Raw genomic sequence first — 22631 nt, forward strand, 5'->3', positions numbered from 1 at the left:
AGCTAAGGTATGAACGTTTGTTTCCCCCCACCACCACCCAAATTCATATATTGAAATCCTAATCCTTCAGGTGATGGAATAAGGAAGTGGGGCCTTTGGGAAGTGATTAGATCATGAGGAAGACACTCTCATGAACAATATTAATGCCCTTAAGAAAGATACCTCAGCAACATCCTTTGCCCCTATGTGAGGATGGAGCAGTCCGCAACCTGGAGGAGGAGCTCCTTCACTGAACCATACTGCCATCCTGACCTTGGACTTCCAACCTTGAGAATAGTGAGCAACATATTTATGTTGCTTATACGATACTAAGTCTGTGTCATTTTATTATAGCAGCCCAAAGAGACTAAGACAAGATTTATATTTTTAGCAGGCACCTGTATATTTGATCACTTCCTCAGATAATTCCAATGTATAAGCAGGGTTGAGAGCCTTGAATATAGCATATATGTGATCCAATTGGTCTCAGATTGGGTGGTTCTGAGGCAGGTGAAATACAGACTACACTTTGAGAAAGGTTTTTAGCCACTGAAGGTAGTTCAGAAAAGGTGATGCAGCTTCTGCCTAGTTATCTGAGAATACTCCCCCTTGGAATCCAACCACCATGCTGTGAGAAACCCAAGCTCCCTTGTGGAGAGCTACATATGGTAACGGCCAAGGTCCTCTTGGGAGTGGATCTTCTAATATCAGATTAGCCACTCCAAGCAACACCATGTACAACAAATATGAGCTGTCCCCACTAAATCTTACCCTAATTGCAGATCTGTGCTATGAATAAATGATTGTTGTTTTTAAGCCTTTAAGTTTTGCTGTGTTTTGCCATATAGCAATAGATAACTGGAGCACTTAGCAAATGGTGGACCTCACATTTGAACACAGGCATTGTAACCCCAGTGTCCATATTTGCATTTGCTCCAGAGTGCTGCTACTGGTCAGATTCCCATTCAGGGCCTGAAGGCATATTCACTCAAATGGTGGAAGTGTTGCCCACTGACAGCTGTCAGCTCTCAGGCCTCTACAGCAATTGCCCGTGGCTGAAAAGTACCATCTCGCTCAGGGTCATGACTCCCTTCAGGGGAAACCTGCATCCAACATCTGGCTGATGCAGGGATATAAAAGCTCAGTCTCTTTAACCCCAACTTGGGCCAACTCGGAAGGGCTACCTCAGCTTCAGAATGCTCTGGGAGGTCAGCTAAGGCCTTGATGCTGCTGAATCAACTTCTCTCTTTTCCCAGTTCATTCTTTCACTTCCTCCACAGGTGCTGATCTTGAGAGACCTCCCCCAAAACCTCCTGCATGCAGATCTCCATTTCAGAATCTTCTTCTTGGGGAACCCACTTGCAACACTTAAACTACATTATGAGTGAAAGGAGGTGGTTACAAAGGTGGTAAGCAGGAGGCATTCAAGCCAAGTCCCTTGGTGGGAATAGGATAGAGGGAAGTTGGTCTGTGTCAGCTTCTTTTGAATGCTTACTATATGGGAGTGTAAAGATAAGAGACTGTCTCTACCTAGAAAAGCTTGCCATATAATAAAATATATAGGCAAGGAAATATGAAATTACAAGGCAATGTAATAAATACTATGAAAGAGAGGGATTCTAACAGGGCTATGGGAACCCAGAAGGCCAGGAAAGTTTTCTCTGAGCTTGGAAATATAGAAAAACATGAGCAGTGTAAAGGGATTCACAGGCACTGCTCAAAATACAAAGGATGGCAAATGATAAGTGATGTAGCAAGAAAGGGATAAGTGATGGGCTAGACCATGAAAAGCATTGTGTACTCTGATTAGTGTAATATTTTACTTTATAGGAAAATAGGGCTCCACCGAAGGGGTTCAAGAAATGGACTATCAAAGTTGTATCCACATTATCGAAAGATCACTATGGCCCCACCTTGGAAGATGATTCTAAAAGTGGCAGAAAGGAGAGTCTTTGGGGTTGGCTGTTGCAAGATCCAGATGAGAAATTCTGATCTGGTGCCGACTAGGAGAAATGAGAGTTCTATACCTTCCCCTCCCCACCAAACTCCCTGCCAAAGACTGAACCCTCTAATCTGGGCTGTCTATGCTAAATGTGGCTGTCTGTGCTGATTAAATTGAGCAGTTAGCTGATTAATTCTCTCTTCCGTGGAGAGGCTGAGAAAGCAGAAGAAACAGCAGTACTTTACCAGTTTCATAAGAGCAAATGAGTTCCTCTATCCCCCAGCCCTCCAGAAAAAGCATCAATTCCCCAAAATGAAGATCTGTGTTGATTAGTAGACACTCCTGTGACACGCCACTCACTGCCCAGCCAAATGTTGAGACATTCCAGGTATCCCTGAGGAGTGCATCCCTACCCAAGAGTGTCATGACCACTTGAGAAACTTTCCTCAAGGATGAGGACATTTCAGCTGGCAATGTAGTATCAAGAACGTCTATTCCAACTGGTGCCAGAGCTTATTTGTTATTTGTGTTTGTCTTAAAAACATTCATCAACCACCATTTCTTTGGTTCCAGGAAAGCAGAGACCTATGAAAAATGCAACAAAGAATGAAGCCTGGAGGAGATCGCTTTCATGATCGGCTTGGAATGGAACAACCTCATATTACACATCTAAGAGTTCCAGAAAATTGGTGGAATCCTTTGAGATTAAATTCCCTTGGGATTAGAATGTGGGACTGGAGGTAGGGGAAAGAATTTCTATTTTGTTTTATTAACTACAGTCTATACATACATACACACACGACTACTCCAATTCACTTAATATTTTAATTTCTTAAAATAGGTTATACGTGAACATTTTTAAAAATTAGTACAACAGGTTATATTAAATAAAATATGTTTTCTTTTCACTTTGTCTGCCTTTTCTTCCATTCCCAGTTTCCATTTTCCATACCAGAGGAATCACTGTTTCTAACTTCTTCTGCATCCTTCCAGTGATAGCATATATATACTCATTTTTACAATGTATATATATTTCCAGTGATTATATATATATATATATATATAATTTTATAAATATTGTAGCATACTATCCAAAGCTTTATGCATCTTGCTTTTTTAAACAATAATATATGTTGACTATCTTTCTGTATCAATATAAATAGACTCATATTTATTTAGTAGCCACATAGGATTCTGATATATGATTGTGCCATAATATATTTAACCAGCATCCTACAAATAATTCTGCAGTAAATATCTTTGAGTGTCTGTGTGTATTTGTGCAAATGTGTGCATTTATCAAGTGTGTAAATGTGTACAAGTGCAGTTACTGCACGGAAGATATGTACATTTCACATTTTGTAAGATACTAACAAATAGGCCCTGGAGCATTGCTCTTGATGCCCCACCATATCCCTTCCTTAGTCACTCATGGATTCCTACAGCAAACATATGACCCTCTTTGCCTGAGGGATTTCCCTGGCTCTAAGAGTGGGCTTCATTCACCCACCGGGCTGGCCAGAAATGGTGAGGAGTGAACGTATCCAAGAGCAGTCCTCAGTCAACAACAAATAGGAGTTGATGGAAAAAATGTTCCACTTTCTTCATCCTTCAGCAGGGGCCCACTCTGCCCAACAACAGTGGAATTCTACAACAGTGGAATTGAGCCTCAGCTGTCGCCAGTGGTAACTGTCTCATTAACATACTCTTTTATTGACTCCCTTCTTTTTCTTCTCTCACGTTCCCACTCCATTACCAGTGCCTCATAGGATCACCTCCCAAATAAACTACTTGTCCTCAAATCTTTATCTCCAGGTTATCTTCTAAGGAAGCTCAATTAAAAGGTACCCTCTAACTCAGTTGTAATAATTTTCACTTCCATCAGCAATGTCTGTCCCCCATCCCCAACTCAAAGTCAGTTTTACTGTCTATTTATTCATGTGTTCATGCATTCAGTAAATCTTTGAGCATTTTCTATGTGTCAGGCCACTTGCAGGCCCCTGGATACAATACTGAGCACAGGAGATCAGACAAACTATCTCCATTACTTGCACTCTTACCCCCCTAAGATGACACCTATAATACTTCTAAGAAAGCTAAGTCCAATGTTATTCTACAGTTGGAACAAAGCATTTAAAATGCATCACCTTGACTAAGCAATGCATGAGTGAGAGTTTCCAATAATCTAATCAGCAGCAACTATACTGGTTATCAAATCCTTCCCAGGTTTGCTAAGGGATTGGGGTTGAAGAGATCGGAGATATCAGACCTTTGAGGTAGGTCAGGGGGTCTGGGACAAAAGATATGCTTCAGAGATTTGACATGTTGAACTAGACAAAGGTCTAGCCAAGACAAAAAGAAACTACACTCAGCAATATTGTCATAAGACTACAAATGGTCTACTTTCATGATTTATGGACATGTTTTTGTTTTTCAGACTGCCTGTTTTCATAGTAAAGAGCTTATTCCCAGAGCACTAATTAATGGAGGTATTATTGTTTTTAAAAGAACCAGAAGGAAATTCACTCCTTTCCTGGATAAATGCCACAGTCTGCCTTCTCTGCTCTTCAACCAGGACTGCCAAGCTTTGCTGGGAAGAAGTCCCTCCATTCAGTAATCATGGATTCCAACCACACGGGCCCTTGATGCCTTGAATAAAACTTGTAATTGTTTATAGTTAACTTTCTCCCATTCTTCTCAGCAGCTGTTTCATACTTTCTCCTTTCCCTTTAAATGCCTTGTTCTTTTACTTTCTCCCTTCCTCTAAGCACATGAACTTCTTTTCTACTTTAAAGAAAAATACCCAGCATTCCAAACATGGTCTTCTCCATCCACAAACCTCTCTATAGCTGCCTTCATAACCTGCTCTTGGTTGTTGGCCTTTTCACCTGAGGACCTCACCTGTTTCCTCTGGTCCCATCCAACTCATTATTCTAGGGCTGGCCTCCTGTAATATTCAGCTTCTCAAAGCTTCACTACAGCCCTTTGTCTTCAGCCAATAAACATGCCCAAATAACTTGCATCTTTAAATAAAAAGGCTTTTCCTATCACTCATTCTAGCTGGCTCTCTCTTTCATTTCTCTGATAAGTTAGCTCCTTGAAAGAATCATCTCTTTCCACTGCCTCCACTTCTTCTCCCAATCTTTCCTAATTTTTCTGGATCTTCTTCTTCCCACCACAACACAGATATTGTTTTCCTTCCCCACATTTTCAAGTCCCAAAGACCTTTTTCAAATCTTACTTTATTCAAAAATGCTGTAGTAGTGTTTTTCAGAGGTAGTCCCTAAACACCAGTGAAAGAAAGAAAGAAAGAAAGAAAGAAAGAAAGAAAGAAAGAAGAAAGAAAGAAAGAAAGAAAGAAAGAAAGAAAGAAAGAAAGAAAGAAAGAAAGAAAGAAAGAAAGAAAGAAAGAAGGAAAGAAAGAAGGAAAGAAAGAAGGAAAGAAAGAAAGAAGCAGGGAGAGGGAGGGAAGGATGGAAGGAAGGAAGGGGAAGGAACAAACAGAAAGAGAAGGAAAAAAAGGGGAAGGAAACAGAAGAGCAGGAAATAAAAGAAAGAAACTTGTTAGAGACTTAAATTCTTGGGTCCACATGTCTTCTTACTGAATTATAAACTCTGGGATGAGGCCCAGCAGTCTGCATTTTAGCAAGCCCTCTAGGTGATTCTGATGACACTCTCAATTTCAGTTCAATACTCCTAACCTCGCCTCTTCCTTTTTGATATTCTTTCTTTATCTGTTTTCTGTGAACTTGATATTGCCTGTTATTCTTTTACACTCTAAGCTGTTTCTTTTAGTCTCCTTCTTCCATTCATCCCTAACTTTGGTTATTCCTGGTGCTCTATTCTCATACTGTCACTTCCATGTGATGTCATCTATTTACAGCACTTCAGCTACAACCTGTGTTAGTAACAACTCTTGGTTATGAATGGAAGAAAATGTAATTCAACTTAAGCAACATTGAGCAACATTAAACAAAAGATGGAATCTATTGGCTCATGTAACATGTTTGTCTTGATCCTGGATCCTAATATCCCCAGGATTTGGCCTCATTCTCTTCTATCTCAGCTTGGTTTCCATCTGAATTGGTTTTGTTTCCAGCCTAGGTTTCCCCATGTGGCTCCTTGAAGCTCCAAAATTACATGCTCACAGTTGTTTTTTGTATGCATCCTAAACCAATAATTGTTGCCAAGAAAGCAGAATATGATGACTTTCTTAAGCCTGAGCCACATCACCATCCATGACACTCATTGATTTAACATACATTGAGCACCTGCTATGTGCCAAATACTGTTTTTCATTCTGGGGATGCAGCAGTGAACAATGAAGTCAAAGTTCCTAGGCTCATGGAGTTTATATTACAGAGAGAGATATAGGCAATAAACAAATAAACAAACAAATAGTTAAGTATAAGTACAAGAAGATAAAAAGATGAAGAGTGATGAGGCTGCTGAAGGGCAACAGGAGTAACTTCCCAGAGAATATCAGCATATTGTTGACAGAAGGAGGCTAGGTGGGTGAAAATAATAGACGCAATTCCTAGGTCTACATCTTTAATAATTATACCCAAACGTATGAACCCTGTCACTTAACAGGGAAATTGAAATATCCCAGATTGAAATTAGTATATTACTTACTTTGAACTTTCTGCTCAGTTTTATTTGAATTGACTTTTCTTTATAAATAATTATTTAAACTAATGGGGGTAAGTATCTTCTCTCCACTCCCTCATATTGAAGATAAATAACAAGGGGTAGTAGGAAGAAAGCCACAAAAAAATAGAAATGGAAAGAGGTTACAAAGACTAATTTTGTGAAGTCTGAGGTAGAAAGTCCTTGAAGGATGTTCAGGGCAGAAAGAAAGGACCTCTCTAAGAAGTCCCCTACAGATCTTCCAATGAAGTACTCTGAGAAATATCTCAAATTTGGAATGACTCCACTAGTCCATTATCCCTAACTTCTACCTAATGGCTCATGATATGAGCAAAGCTGATTATACAGTTAGTTTCACTCACCAAATCATGCCAATTCTGCCTCCTAAATGTTTCTGGAAAGTATTCTCCAACTTACATTATTGTGACCATTGCTCTAGTGTCTGGCCCATCATCTCTTTTCTGAATCTCTCATCCAAATTTTACCTAGTATTTTTGCTTGTCTCATTGTCTCCTCCCCTGATTTTCTACATATTATCTCTGGAAAGGTCTTAGGTTTCCAGACAGTGTTGAAGGTTGACTTGATGTTTGTGGTCAAAAACCTAATGTGAAGCTGTTCAGCCTAATAACCTGTTTCTTCTGCCACATTCGTCTTCTCAAGTGTAAGCATGGGGCTGGCCAAGGTTCAGAGTTGGGGTTATACCTGGCAAGTATGATGGAAGGAGGAATGGATATGGTATATATACAAATGGAATGGATTAAGGTGATGGGTCATGGAATCTAAGTTTAGTAAAGAAAGAAGCAAGAGCATGAGGGGATATGGTAGGGTTGGCCTATACCAACAGGGACAAAGAATGGTTAGAGGAAGAGTACTAGAAGAAGTGAGCTTCACAGAGAGAAGATTGTGTGCAGGGCAGAAGATGGGATAATTGAAATGAATATTTTGGAGGTAATTCTTTCACTTTTTTCCATTGAGAACATGTTTATATAGTATATTCTGAAGTCAATGGAAAGTGAATTGAATTTAATTAATAGTAGAAGCACACTTCAGCATTGGGGCTGTCATGTGATAGGATTTGGTGACCTAAATAAAGGTTAAAAGCCACAGATGCCCAAACCGGGATTTAAACCCTAGACCCTCAGATTAAAAGTCTGATAGCCTACTAACTGAGCTAACTGGCTGGAGATAATTTATCTAACTCTGTCTGGAATATAAGTGTGGGAGGTGATAGCTAAAGTGGAGTGAAGGAACAGATGATTGGATGCAAACAGATCAAGGACTTCAGAGCATAGGTTGTCAGAAGGACACTCCACATGGATGCTGAAGTCCTCAAGAATGGTGACAAGAACAGTGGTGGAAAGAAAGGCAAGATCCATGTAACGAATCTTCAACAAATGAAGTGGAATGACTGGGAAGACAATGGGAAACAACAAGAAGATGGAAGAAAATGGCATATTTGGATAGGCTGCAGTCTAAAGGAGCTGGAAGTAGAGTAGCTTAGGGAAGAAAGAGCAAAATTCAGGAAGTAGTCTTAAGCAGTAAGGAGGATACCATCGTCTCCAGATTCTGAAATTCTTTGGGGTAGTTAATTTTTTAGATTTAGTGCCTACTGTGGATTGATGACAGGGATAGTAAATTTTATCCTAAATGATACTTTCTAAGGGCTCTGCGGTCATTCGTGTTAGCTGGCTTATTTCTCAAGGCTTAAATAAATTTTTTGAACACCCAAATAATTTTGAAGCAGGTCACCTTGACCTTGACCCAGTTTTCTAATGAAAGAGAGGCCATCAGGAAACTCTGTATGCTGATAATACAAAATATCTGCCAAATTGAAAAACTTTATGGGTTAGTGGTTTATACTAAATATATACAAACATCCTCATACTTATAACATCTGCTTTATTAGCACTTTTTGTGTGCTCAATCTGTGAGGTAGGTATTGATAGCCCAATTTTATAAGTAGTTTCCCAGAGAATGAATAACTTGATCAAGGTCATTCAAGCAGTCAGTGATATTGCTGGGATTTAAGCCTTGGTCTATCTCGACCTGAGATTGAAAGTAGGAAACCTCAGAGAGAATGAGGTTTCCTAGGGCCACAAAACTATCCATTTGGCAACACTTCTGGGATTAAAACCCAGATCTTGTCTCAAGTTCTGCAACTCTGATATGGGGGGACAGTTATTTACACTTTCCAGCACTATGCTTCTATTTCCCCACCTGGACCATCTTTAAGCTTGACCCACCCACCCCAAAATCTGTTTCTAAACTTTCTTTGTTTTAAGTGTTGTCTTTCATTAGGAGGCACATAAATCTAGAGGAAGTGCTTTTCCCAGGCAGGTGCCCATCAGTGTGTCCAAAAGCCACCCTGTTTATCATTTGTCTCTTCTATGAAGTACCACATTTGTGAACATATGTAACAAAAATGCACATTTCCTCCTTCTTGTTCCCTTGCCCAGTTGGGATCATTGTACCTTATTATTCCGTACATTATTCCTCATCAGTTCTCCCTTTCTCCATTTCAATAAGGTATCAAATGAATAGGCAGTTGGACCTGAGATGGCTTCTAAGGTCCCGTCCAGTTCTAAAATTCCATGTGTCTATCAATGCTGTAATTCTGATCCTTGTCTTGAAACATGACGCATTAAGCACTGGTAGCAGATAATGTTTTTTCTTTGCCCTTTCCATGTTTACCCTCAGCAAAAATATGCATAGTAATTCTTTTAAATGTTAGGTTTGCATTTACGTAGTTTCTTCTACGATGTCAAGTAATAAGGTTTGATGAAGGGAGAAGATAGCCATGGTTTTCCATATTTGCAACCCTGTATTTCAAGTACTCAGTGGTAACATGAAAAGATGACGTTGATTGGCTTCTCTCTGAGGCTAAAGATCAGTATGTATTTACCAAATTGTTCATGTTCTTTATCTAGAAGTCTTTATCTGTTCTTAGAAACTGTCTTGCCAACTTACCAGTTGAGCTTTGTCTATTGAAGTCTCTGATTTACTGTGATTTTTCTCAAACAGGTATTCACCTACACCTAACACAATTTTTTGTATGTTTTATTAATTATGCTGTTACAATTGTCCCAATTTCTTTTCCCTTTGCTCCCCTCCACCCAGCAGTCGCCCTCCCTCCAGCAGTCCCCCACCCTTAGTCCATGTCCATGGGTTGTGCATAAAGCTCTTCTCAACACCCCCCTGTTTATTCCCCACCCTCCTACTTTGCTTCTTAATTCCTGCATTTCCCTCCCTCTTCCCCCTCCCAGCTGCCCTCCCCCGACAAGCTCCCCATACCTATAATTCTGTTCCCACTCTGGTGGTCTGCTTAATTTACTTTTGTTCCATTCCCTAGCTTCTGTTGTTGAGAGTTGTGATACTGTTTTTATTTTAATGTTCATAGTTTTGATATCCTTTTTCTTAAATAAGTCCCTTTAACATTTCATATAATAATAGCTTGGTGATGATGAACTTCTTCAGCTTTACTTTGTCTGGGAGGTATTTTATCTGCCCTTCCATCCTGAATGATATCTTTGCTGGGTAGAGTAATCTTGATTGTAGAGCCTTGCTTTTCATCACTTTGAATATTTCTTGCCAGTCCCTTCTTGCCTGCAAACTTTCTTTTGAGAAATCAGCTGACAGTCTTATAGGTACTCCTTTGTAAGTAATTCTCCTCTTCTCTCTTGCTGCTTTTAAGATTCTCTCTTTATCCTTAACCTTTGGCATTTTGATTAAGATGTGTCTTGGTGCAGTCCTCCCTGGGTCTAGTTTGTTTGGGACTCTCTGTGCTTCCTGGACCTGTATGTCCATTTCCTTCCCCAAATTAGGGAAGTCTTCCTTCATTCTCACTTCACCTTCTGGCAACCCTATGATTCGGATGTTGGCACGTTTATAGCTGTCCCAGAGGTTTCTAAGCCTCTCCTCAGTTTTTAAAATTCTCATTTCCTCTTTCCGTACTGGTTGACTGTTTGTTTCTTCATTATGTTCCAATTTGTTGATTTGAACCCTGGTTTCCTTTCCTTCACCACTTGTTTCATATGGATTTTCCTTCATTTCAGCCAGGATAGCCTTTGTTCTTTCCCCGTCCTGTTTAACCTTTGTTGTCAGAGTTGTGAGCATCCTGATCACCAATGCCTTAAACTGCGCATCTGTTAAGTTGCCTATCTCCTCATCCATTAGGCGTGCTATCTGCTCATTGCTTAGGTGTGCGGCTGGGACCTTGACCTGCCCCTGCTTCTGGGTCGTACTTCTCTGTCTCCTCATCTTTCTGTGTTTGCCTCTGTGATTTGGGGAAGCGCTGTTGCAGCTCTTATGATCTAGGGGGCAGAGCCTTAGGGATCCGTCAGTATAGGGCGACCCGTTTCATCAGGTTGTGATGCTGTATGTGGGGGAGGGGAGGGGTCTGAGAGGGAGCAATACCACTCGCTCAGCACTTGCCCCTTTTCCCAGGCACTTCTCCCACTTCCGTATGGGACTGGCGCCTCTCTAGCTGTTGCCCTGCCTGTTGTTCCCAGAGAGGGTAGGTCTGTGGACATTCTAGGACCATGGGAGCCCTTTAAACAAGCGGACTCTGCTGAAAGACCAGCAGTTTCTTCCACCGCCCCAACTCCTACTGGTTTGCACAGTCAGAAGCAATGAGGCTTGATTTTCCCTGGTGCTAGGACCATGATCTTCCAGGTCTGATCAAGAGCTGGGAACGCTCTCCAGGTGTCTCTCCTGACTTTTTAAAATGTGTAACTGCGCCTTCTGCCGGCCTGCTGCTGCCACGGCTCCTGCCGTCACCATACCGCGTCCTCTCCGCTCTGGCTCCACCCCTCCTACCTGCCTGGATGAGTATTTCTTCTTTATATCTTTGTTGGATTTCCATGCAGCTTGATTTTCTGGAACTTCTGGTTGTCTCTAGTTTTGAGGTAGTTGTATTTCTTCTTAGTTGTGGAGGGAGATGCAGCGTGTCTGTCTAGGCCTCCATCTTGGCCAGAAGTCCAACTAACACAATTTTGATATAGTTCTATAAGATAGATTAAATTATTCCCTGCCAATAGACCAAAATCATCATAGTTAAAATTCAGTTACATAAGCAGCAGTACCCTATTTGCTAAAAATTTGTGTGCCAAATATTCATCTACTCCAAGAAATCAGAGGTGTACAAAGAAGTTGAGGCCTGAGGATATTAATCCACTTGCTTGACTCTTGGCTGTGAAGTCACACTATAGTACACAAGTCCTTACTTTTATCCCCATTTCTTTTGTAAATTTTTAAGAGGTCTTTTTTTTTTTCTGTTGTAATCAGACCTTTAGAGGTTCTTAGTAGTGATAAACGATGATTGCCCCTGCTCCCCATAAAAATAATATTTTAAAATTAAAAATTAAAACAAAATAATACTTGTGGCAAAAGGAAGGAGAGAAGTGAGGTGGCAGCTCAATGGGGAAGGAAACTCAAGATGGAAGGAGGGCCAGCGTACACATGCACTGATGAGAATGATACAGAATAGAGGAAAAGAATTTCTGGAGTGAGGTCTTTGAATAGGCAAGAGAGGATGCAGGTGGCAGTTGGTCTCAACTAGGAGCATGGGCTTTTATGTCTACTAATAGGAAAGAAAACCATACATGTTGTGACCCACCCCCCTCAAAAAATGGTGGCTAGTTGAGTATTGTGGGAGGAGCTTGTAGAAAGTTTCTTATGGTTGCTTCTATCTCTCTGATGAAACTGGAAGTAAGATTTTCAACTAAATGTAAAGATGGCAGTGTAGGTGGTAGAGAACTTAAGGGAGAAGAGAAGATCTGAAACAGCTATCTGCCAGAGAAGGTGAGTAAACAGACAAGGGCAATGGAGTATGATTGCCAGGCAAGGTCAAGGGCCCACTCTTCCCTCTCTGCCCACCACAACAATAAATACATAGTGATAATCAGACAATTTAGATATTGATCATGTGTTCAATTTAACACTTGATAAAGGTTCTCTAATTTTTTTGTGTTTAGTGTCTCATAAACTAGATAGCAAGCTCCTCAAGGTCATAGATCCTGTCTTGTACTTCTTTGTGGCCCTAAGGTGCCTACCAAAGGAACTGGGCACACAGCAGAGGTTTTATCAGTACACAATGCATTCAGTTAGAACCATCATGCCACCTCTCTAGGATCTGTAACTGACCTGGTGTGGCAGAACTCACAAGGCTGACGCCAGCACAGAAAGAGAATACAGCTCAGGAAGGTTGATTCAGAGCTTCTTGGATATTTTGGCTTGGGTGTCATGGTTGGGAGGGCACCAACTGAGATACAGATATCCACACTGGACAGTTGTCTGTTCTGTGCAGACATTAGACTATAGAGTTCTCTTTGGAAGACTTCCTTGTGTTCATTATAATGTCTCCAGGCAGGCCTAATGAAACATTATCTGGCCCATGGAAATATAGTAAAATCTTTATCTATAGCATTTAGATGAGTTAACTGAGATTTAGTCTTAATCCATTTGCTTGCTCATTTTTCAAGAACATTTGGGTATTTGTTTCCTACCTCCATGTTTTCAATTTATAGAAACTACAATTTCAAATAAGAACATTTGATTCAGCTTTTAGTACTAAGCTGCTTCTGCCAGCTAAGAGGTTTGAGGCAACTTGAGATTTTAGTTTTTTATTATTGCTTCTTTAAACCATGATTACTATAACAGGTTATTTTTACATGTCAATTTTTTTGAGAACTACTTCTAGATTCTTATATTTCTAATCTCATTTCAACTTTAAATTATCTACCATCCCTCAAGTCTAGCCTATTCTTTACCTGCATTAAAAAAATTACTTTGGTTTCATGTTGTTTAGTTAAAGCCCACAGTTAGTGCCCAGAGCACATTTTCTCTCTGTGTTTCTAGGCCTCTTTTCAAAGTGGGTCAGTGCCACAGTCAATTAATCTAGGTGCTGGGTAGAAGAATACATGTAGAAGAATATAGGTTGGATTTCCAGTTCTTAGCATGTTGCCTATTATGTTCAAAAACTATTTTATGAACAAAGGAATAAATAAATATATGAATGAATGTCTACATGCATACAGAAACACAAGGGGAGAAGGCATGACAGGCAAGAGGAGAGTTCACAAGACAAGTCATCTCTCTAGTTGATGCAGGGAGAAGGACTGAGAAGAGATGGCAGGAAGTTTGAGATATTGAAAAATCTGCCGACATTTTCAGCCAAAAGCGTTGGGGTTGAAGTAGGGGTGAAGATACTTTAGCAGAAGCTAAAGGTACAAAGAGGGCAAAGCATGTCTAGAGTATGATCAGTAGTCCAATTTTGACCAGAGGGATAGATGAAGTTATACAATACGAGGTATATTTGTTTGCAAAAATTAGTTTCAGGCTGAATTGTAAAGGGCTTGGGATTTGCATGGATTCCATAATAACATCAACAAAAAGTTGGCGTGTTTCAATACATTGCCCTCCAGGATAAAGAACACTGTGAAGCAGATTCTGCAGTTTGAATGTCTAAATATTTTTTTTTTTTTTAAGTCTAAATACCTTTCTAATGACAGGGCTCCTTAGGGGTTGCTTAGAACTAATTCCTTTTGGAGGAGATTTTAAAATGTAAGCAGCACAACAAATAAAAGCATCTTTTTTTCCTGATCATGGAGAATACTGAATTATGTGGATTTTACAAAGGTCGATTACTCAGCGGTGCAGTCTGCCTGATCTACATCTGCCTTTACATATTTTTCATACCCTTAGCCCTTCCCAATGAAGGCTCAGTTGGACAGAAGAAATGAGGCTCCACTGGGAAAGACCTCAGGTCAAGATCCTAAAGTATTGCCTTTGCTTGCTCTTTTTTTTTTTTTTTTGTCTTTTGCTCTTTCCTTCTCCCTTCTTCTTTTTACATGTTTGTTTTGTTTTGCACACATACACTTACTTAACAGGAACTATGGGATTTAGCATTATAATTCCAACTGTATCAGATTTCAAGTGTGTCTCTGTCTCAAGGACTAAAATCAAACTTCCTGGGCAAGGAGAAAGCCTCCACTCTGCACCCAGCGAATGACTGGGATGTAATGAACATCTGGAATGTATACTCAGCTTCTTTACATGATGACTGATAGACCCACTCTCATTGCGTTCTTCCGGCACTATAAAAATGTGTTAACAGGGTTACATCACACACTTCAGCTTGTTTGTATAAGGCATGATTTTGCCACATGACACTTATTTGAGAAAGTAAATAACGGTCCCTTTCAAAGTGACGCGGTAGCTCAGGGCACCCATGTGAGCCCGGCCCTGGCATTTCCTGCCCATTTTCTGGACTTAACCTAATTGCTTGATGCTGAGCTGCATAAACTTATTTTCCAGGCATCATAGTTCAGTTGTCCCAAGAGGATAAAGTTTTCTCTAGTTTGGGGTGACCCCGGCTTTAGTGTGGGTGGCAGGGCTGCACCAACAGAGGAGATGCACCTTCTAGTCATGCATTTCAGAAGTGGCTTTCCTGTCACAAAGAAAATCCCTCCTGTGTAGGATCAGACAGCACCTTGTGTGGCATGCTTGGGACACGGTTGTCACTGAAATTTTTCAAAAGGGCTTAATGAAGATCCTATGGAATTGTTATTTATAAACTGCAAAATGCAAATTTTTCACAACTGGTACTAAATGCTGACAATTGCTATTGTCTGGTTATTCCTGATTCCCCTTAGCATCTGTTCTTGGTTCCTCTCTCCTGCTGAAAAGATTTCATGCCCCAAGAGCTTTGGGTTTTCTGTTTTGCCTATTTTGTGTTTGGATTCTAAGAGTTGGTAGGGTTTGGATCACAAAGGTCCTTTGCCCCACTGAAGCTGTCCACAGAGGCAGCACATGGTAAATTGTCTGTGGTTTTGATGACACTTGCTTTATCTGCAAAAACCACAAAAATGAGTGGGTTGGAAAAGTCCAGATGTTGGAAGACATGACCTAGATAGCCTCCTGGGAAAAACAGACGCTCTCACTTAACAGCCCCAGCCTCTCTCCAAACTTTGCAAATGCTACAATTGCCTCTGGAGGTCTCTTGCTTTCCAAAGCGATGGAGTAAGTTTAACAACCTTGGCTCCTTGCAGAGCAGCTAGCCAGTCCAGGATGTGGGATTGCTACCTTGATGGGAACCCAAGCTAGGAAGCAGCCTGCCAGTTGGATTGGCAGTGCTCAAGCCCCAGCAAGATCCAAATCTTAAGTCACCATTTTCCTTGTGAAGAATCAGGGATGTAAAGCCAGAGAGCAGTTGATTAAAGGGAACAAGTTCAACTAGTATTCATTAGCCAGGGAAAGAGGGGAAAGAAAAGGGGTAAAAAGGAACACAAAGAATAACTGGTAGCCAAAGTCAAAATACTAATCTGTGAACACATAATAGGATCAAACCATCCTACCTTGAATTGCAGGAAGTTCAACAAGCCTTTGGGAACTGTCTATCATGAACTCCATTTGGAAATGGCCAGATAGGAAAAGCAACAGTTTTCTGAGAAGTCCCAAGCTACACTGATTCTAAAGCAGGTCGACAGGGATTTCCTATGTTCTCTATCCCATGACAACCTACAGAGGTTTCCCTAACCTTAGGAAGTAAAGATACAAAAGATTGAGTTTGCCCTAGCCTGTAGGACTCCAAGAGATAGAGCAGAAATTATCATTAAGTGGGAAATGTTTAGGCCCTTATGTCTCATCAGAACAAAGTTTATCCAAATCAGAGTGAGATTCAGTAGATAAATATTTGGCAGCATGACTTCCTTTATTTCAGAGCACTACATCAAAAGCTCCAGTAAGACTACACCCCAGAAAACTTGTCTTTGGTTTCTTCTACTGCAACCAGAAAAATATAAGTGTGTTCTTGTCTGAGTCAGGCTTTGCCTGAGCTTCTGACTTGGACTCTTGCTGCTTTGGTTGCTTGTTTTGTCTTATTAGAGGCAAATTCCTATAGTGAAAAAATGGGTTTTCTTCTCTACATATTCTGAGGCAGTAGCTCAAGCTGGCAGTGGTATGAATGAAGACTAGCAAGCATAATTTTTCATTGTCAGTTTCCCCTAAATACTCCAAATATGGCTATAATCAGACTACTCCTAAGTGTTCATCTCTGAACTTTTCAGACTGGCTAATTTGGAAATGGCTATTATAATTATTTTAAACAGATGTTTAGAATTCATCATTTCTCTATTATGCACCAAGGAAAGTACAGCCTTGTAATGTCAAGCACATAGGGTTATACCACAAAATACTGAAAGAGATCATCCATCGACTAAAAGTATGTAAACCATATAGTGTTGTGTGTTAGACCAACCTGAATTTGAACCCTGGCTCTGTAACTTACTAGCTATGGAACAGCAGGCAAATCATTTAACTTCTTTCAGCTCAGTTTTCTCTTCATTCATTTAACAAATATTTTTGAGAATCTGGTATATTCCAAGAACTGAACTAGACACGTTGAAATGAAAGTGGAAGTGGAGTATCTATTTCATTGAAGTATGTGAGAATTAAGAGAGATAATTAAAATAATTTGAAGTAAAGAATTAAATATAATTGATACTCAAAGAACATTAATGCTATTATTATTATTAATTAACAAATATTTATAGAAAACCTATTCAAAATGAAGAACTATGCGGGGGCTAGGGGTATACTGAACAACAGAAGGTTATAAAGAAGCCATCAGAAGCATTAGCAAGAGAGGATGTGGCTGAGAAAGGGAATATTTTGAATGGCAAGAGCAACTAAGCACAGATGTTTATGTGTGTGATTGTGTGCATGTGTCTGAGTCTTATAAATGTGTGTGTGTGTGTGTGTGTGTGTGTGTGTTATATGCACACTTGTTCCCCTTGGTGGTGGGAAAATATGAAACACTTTATTTTCTTGCCATCAGTGAGCAACATCTTTGTAAATTATTAATGGCATAATTGAGGCAAGTGTCCTGTGACTTTTTTTGGCAAATATCACAGAACAGTAAGTGCAGGAGCCAAAAGTTTAAGAAAAATGTATGGGAAGAAAACTTAGAATTGGGAAATGTAACCTATTTACTTGAGTTTTCTTTTCTGCAACTGGGTGAAGGCTATTATTATTCAGTTTTAGTGAGGGAGGACCAGAGAGTACACTTTTTGAGAACCACTGGTGTGATGGTTAATTATATTGGTCAACATTCTAGATGTTTCTGTGAAAGTATTCTTTAGACAAGGGTAACATTTAAATCAGAAAACCTTGAGTAAACCATCCATAAAATGGATGGGCCTCATCCAATCAGTTAAAAGCCTTAATATTAAAAAAGAACACTAGCCTCCCCCAAAGAAGAGGAAATTTTGCCAGCAGATGACCTTTGAACTCAAACTATAACCTTTCCCTGAGTCTTCTGCCTACACTGTAGATTTTGAACTTGCTAAGCCTCCATAATCACATGATCAATTTCTTAAAATAAATTGATAAATAATAGGATAGATGGATAGATAGATGATAGATAATGATCCAGTTAGTTCTGTTTCTCTGGAGAACCTTGATTACTACAAGTTGGTTTAAGTACCTATTTTGAGCTCTGAAAGAAGCTGAGGCCTTCACCAAGGTGTGAAAAGGAACAAAGTATGTTGTAGGTCTACCTGAGTCCACCTGGCACACTTTTGCTCCATACTCATGGGTGTGTGCTGGGTGGAGGATGAGGTACAATCTCCAAAGGTATATGCTTACCAGATGGATCATTAGCAAGGGCTCCCCTAAATTCTGTATCTTCTCTTCAACTGATTACTGAAACTTCTCTTTATGCAGGGAACCCTACCAAGGAGTCTGAAATGTTCCCAGCGGCTACTTTTTTTTTTTTTAATCCTCACCCGAGAACATGCTTATTGATTTTAGAAAGAAAGGAGGGAGAGAGAGGGGGGAGGGAAATGCCAATGTGAGAGAGAAACGTCAATCATTTGCCTCTCATACGTGCCCATACTGGAGACCAAACCCGCAACGCAGGCATGTGCCCTGAGCAGGGATGGAACAGGTGACCTTTCCGTTTGCGTACAGGATGACGCTCCAACCGACTGATCCACACCAGCCGGGGGCAGCTACTTCTAAGTAAAGAACTGAAGCTGACGGTATCTGCCCTGCTCTCAAAGAGCACAGCGTACATTCCGTCACTGACCCACATGAAGAGTGGAATGCTCTGACGAACCAGGTTTTGTAAGACGTTGAGGGTTTTCCAGAAACAAGACCTTTTTGCCTCAACCCATACAGTGGAAAAATGGTATCAAGCACAATCATTTTGTTTTTCCATTAAAATCTACTTACCAAAGTAAAAAGACTACATTAAATCTTTCAAAATGGACTATCTGGCAAGAACATTGGGTGATCAATCTACACCCCAGTTCTTCTTACCCAGGACTGCTCAGATTGACCTCGGTTATAATGTAACCTGGGTCTGTTGTTACATATTTACGGTGAGCCACTATACCATTCCCAGAGTTAATCACAGATTCAGTTACACATGAAGCTTTGTACACAAGGGAGTCGGGAGGGAGTTAAGACTGTTTTTCCAGTCTTGCAGCTATGCAAAGCCTACTGATGGGAGAGGAGAATAAAGGCCTTCCACAGAGCACGCGTCTGAGCGTGTGTAGAAATACAGCCTCAGCTTCCACAGTACCTCAGCACTGAGAGCCTCCTCGTTCCCATATAATTTTGTCCATGCTGTTCCCTCTGCCTGGAATAGCCTTTATGGTCTTGTCCATCTTGGAAGTGAACTCATGCCTCAAAACTTAACTCAAATGTTATTCACTCTACCAACATCTCCAAATCCTATGAGAGGCTAGAATTAAAAAAAAAAAAAAAAAAATGAATGTGAGCCTACAGGGTCTCTAAATTATCAAGAAGCATAATTAATACATACTTGTGGTGGCACTTTTTGTACCCAGGGTCTTTGCTTTTTTGTTGTGGTCATATCTTTTTTCCTAGTGCATGACATCTTGTATGGCAGTAATCCCAAACACCAGACATTCAAACACCAATTAGACACATTTTGTCATAACTTTCAGCCACTTGTAATAGTACTTATTTACTCTAAATTTTTTTCTTAAATTAATTTTTAAGACTTAGATAAATATATTTTAAAGCTCTTTTAACGTGTATTAAAAAAGTACCACTTGTTCTAAATAAAAGGTATTTCTTAAGAACAAAACAGTATTATTAAATTCTGGATAAAGCCGCTGCCTGTAAAGACTTTGGGCTCAAGATTAGTGGTTGGTTGGTTGCTGTTAAAAAGAAAGGTTAGGGAATATTAGGTACTGAACACTGGCTAGTCCCAAACTGAGACCTTCTTCTTGGTAAATTTAAGATAAAAAGATAATTGAAAATAGAACCACTCCCATACGTATGTGATTCTTAGATGCCAGGTCTGACTCTCAGAGCTTTTAGTGCACATTTTGAACCCGGATACGGTAGAAAGAATACTGAACAGACAGGGGGACTGAATTTAGGATCCATTCGTGAGCACGTAAATTTGTTTTATTAAAAAAAACCCTTTTTTCTGATTGCCCTCCTATGTGGAATCTAATGAACAAACAACTAACAAGTAAAATAGACCGACTCATAGATGGAGGGCAGGCTGAGAGCAGGCGGACGGCTCCGGAGGGGGTGTGTGGGGTGTTAAGGGTGGAGGGATTAAGTAAAAACCAGAAAAGACTCGCGCACATGGACAACAGTGTGGTGAATTGTGGGGGTGAGGAGGATACAAGAAGATAAATGGTCATGGAAAAAATGCAAAAAAAATTTTTCTAGAAGTCCCTTGCCTATCTACTCTTGCTGCCCACCCTCATTTTTATCTACAAAATGAGGGAGTTGGTCACTTAACTCTCATAGAGTTTCTTTTTATGTTAAATATTTTACCTTTAGAATAATTAATTTTCCAGACTTTCATTCAACCAACCCAATGTTTTGAGCCCATACCAGGAGTTAAGCATGGGGAACACAGCCATGAAGAAGACACCTGGGCCCTCATGAAGCTTATCTTTCTTTATCCCCTTAGCACGTTACACCTTTTAAAGACTACAGTTATTAAATACCTAGCTTATTTACTTTAAAAGGATTAATAAAACTAAAGATCAGTGCAGGTTAAAGTATATTTGAATCCAGAGCTTTTCAAACGCCCACTCTTCCCCCAAAACGCCGAGCAACGGTTAAACTTTCGGTGGCAGTTTCCCCAGAACCCACTAGAGGGCGCGCACATTTTTTGATTTCAAAAGAAAGCGCGTTTGTGGGTACTCGCCCTGAAGTTTAGACCTGGTGTCTCCTCTCCCCACTTTCTCTTCGACTTGGGGCATTTGTGGTGAACCCTCTGCTTCTCCTAATCCACGAAGCCATCCTCGCCCCATGCAGTGACTCCTCGCTGCCATTCCGAAGAATTCTTTTGCTCCCACAACCACAGCCGTTTTGCTTCTGACTGCTTTCAGCATTTGCCCCTTTGACATTTTAGAAGAAATAAGATCCAAGTTTAATGCTGAAAAGAAAGCATTGATTTCTTTAGTGAGAGGATTTCTTTCCTCTGTTGCTGTTTTCCCTTGCTGTGAGGAAAATGCTCCTCCAAGGATTTAAAGCTGCTTCTTTGAGCTACACAAGATCTTTCTGAGGACTAACAGAACTACTTCTGAGCAGATCTTTTGGAGCCGACATTAGTCCCCTTGTTCAGCAGAATGTTATGTTTTTGAAGTCCAGCCTTTTCCTTGGAGTTTTACATTCTGAATTGACAAGCTCTTGTTCTCAGACCTCGGAGAATACGCTCCCGGACCAACCCTCCCCACAAACCATGATCCAAGACACACGTCCAATAGCTTCCCCAAGTTCTTGGCCTGGTGGGTGGTCCTAGAACCTTAGACCTCACCCTTTATTTGGTTCCAAAGTCCTTCTACCTCCAAATATCCATTTTGAGCTTTTCTTGGGAGTCAGCAAAAACATTAATAAACTAAATTGTAAATATGCCCTATTGCACGTGGATATGAAATGAGCTTTTGGATCAGCTCCTCTGCAGTTGGCGCGGGGAAGATGGGGAACATGGCTTGAGCAGAAGGAGTGGGGACTGGGCCTTGCCCACATCTTTCTGTGAATCTCAGTCAGCCTACATGTTAAGGAGATGAACAACTGTTTTTCTTTCCTTTTTTTTTTTTTTTTTTTTTTTTTTAAGGTGTTGGAAGTCTTCTGAGGCTGCAGCTTTATGCGAATGCACTGCTCAAGAAGTAGACTTTAGGGTAGAGTTATGTATATCCCCTCAGCATTATGCATGCAAGAGGCGGAAATGTGAATCTCTGGATTTCCAGGAGTGGATGTTCTCATGATGAGCACATTCTTGCAGTTAGCTATTTTGGTGGCACACAATTCCAATACCTAACTGTCAGAGTTCCAGAGAGGAGATGACACAATCCTTCAGTCATTTTAGAATGGCCCCATAGGTTTCTTCCCACTGGGACTACATGACCTGAACTTCCCTGGAGATTAGATTTACTACCACCTTGGGCTCTCTTAGTAATAGGTGCATTCATTTTTTTTTTTTTTCTCTTAGTCAGGTACAGCAACTCAGTCATTAAAAGGTAATCATGTGGCACATTTATTGCCCTCTCCCTTTCATGTTGACTCTGGAATTAGCAAAGAAAATGGCCATTTCTCTAGGAAATGATTGCCCTGTTCTGGGGCTGGCTCACCCTATGTAGAAATATAGACCATTCCCCATATTGAAATATACAATAATTGCTCCAGGAAATTGCTTTTCCTATTGGAAACTGAGAGCTCACATTGGAGTGTTTCCACAGCACAGCTGATGATAATTACGACTCATTGAAATTTCAGTTTTCTTTGATTGTGGCATAAAAACTGGGACATAAATTAAAACTCAATTATCCTGTAAGGGTAATTAGGGTTATAAAACCAAGAGACGGTGAGTCAGTGTGTCGATATTACAGGAGCACAGAGTCTGATGGAGTGGTATGTGTTCCATCTCCCAAAGCAGCCCTTCCCATGACATGGTTGCCCAGGGCATGCCAAGAGGTTCCAACCAGACTGGGTTCCAGCCTCAGAGAAATGCAGTGAGCTCCTAGGACATCTTGAGACAATTAAAACATGCTAAAACTGTAATGGG

Source organism: Furipterus horrens, unplaced genomic scaffold, assembly GCF_987537825.1.
Source record: "Furipterus horrens unplaced genomic scaffold, mFurHor1.1.pri manual_scaffold_4, whole genome shotgun sequence".
NCBI lineage: Eukaryota > Metazoa > Chordata > Mammalia > Chiroptera > Furipteridae > Furipterus > Furipterus horrens.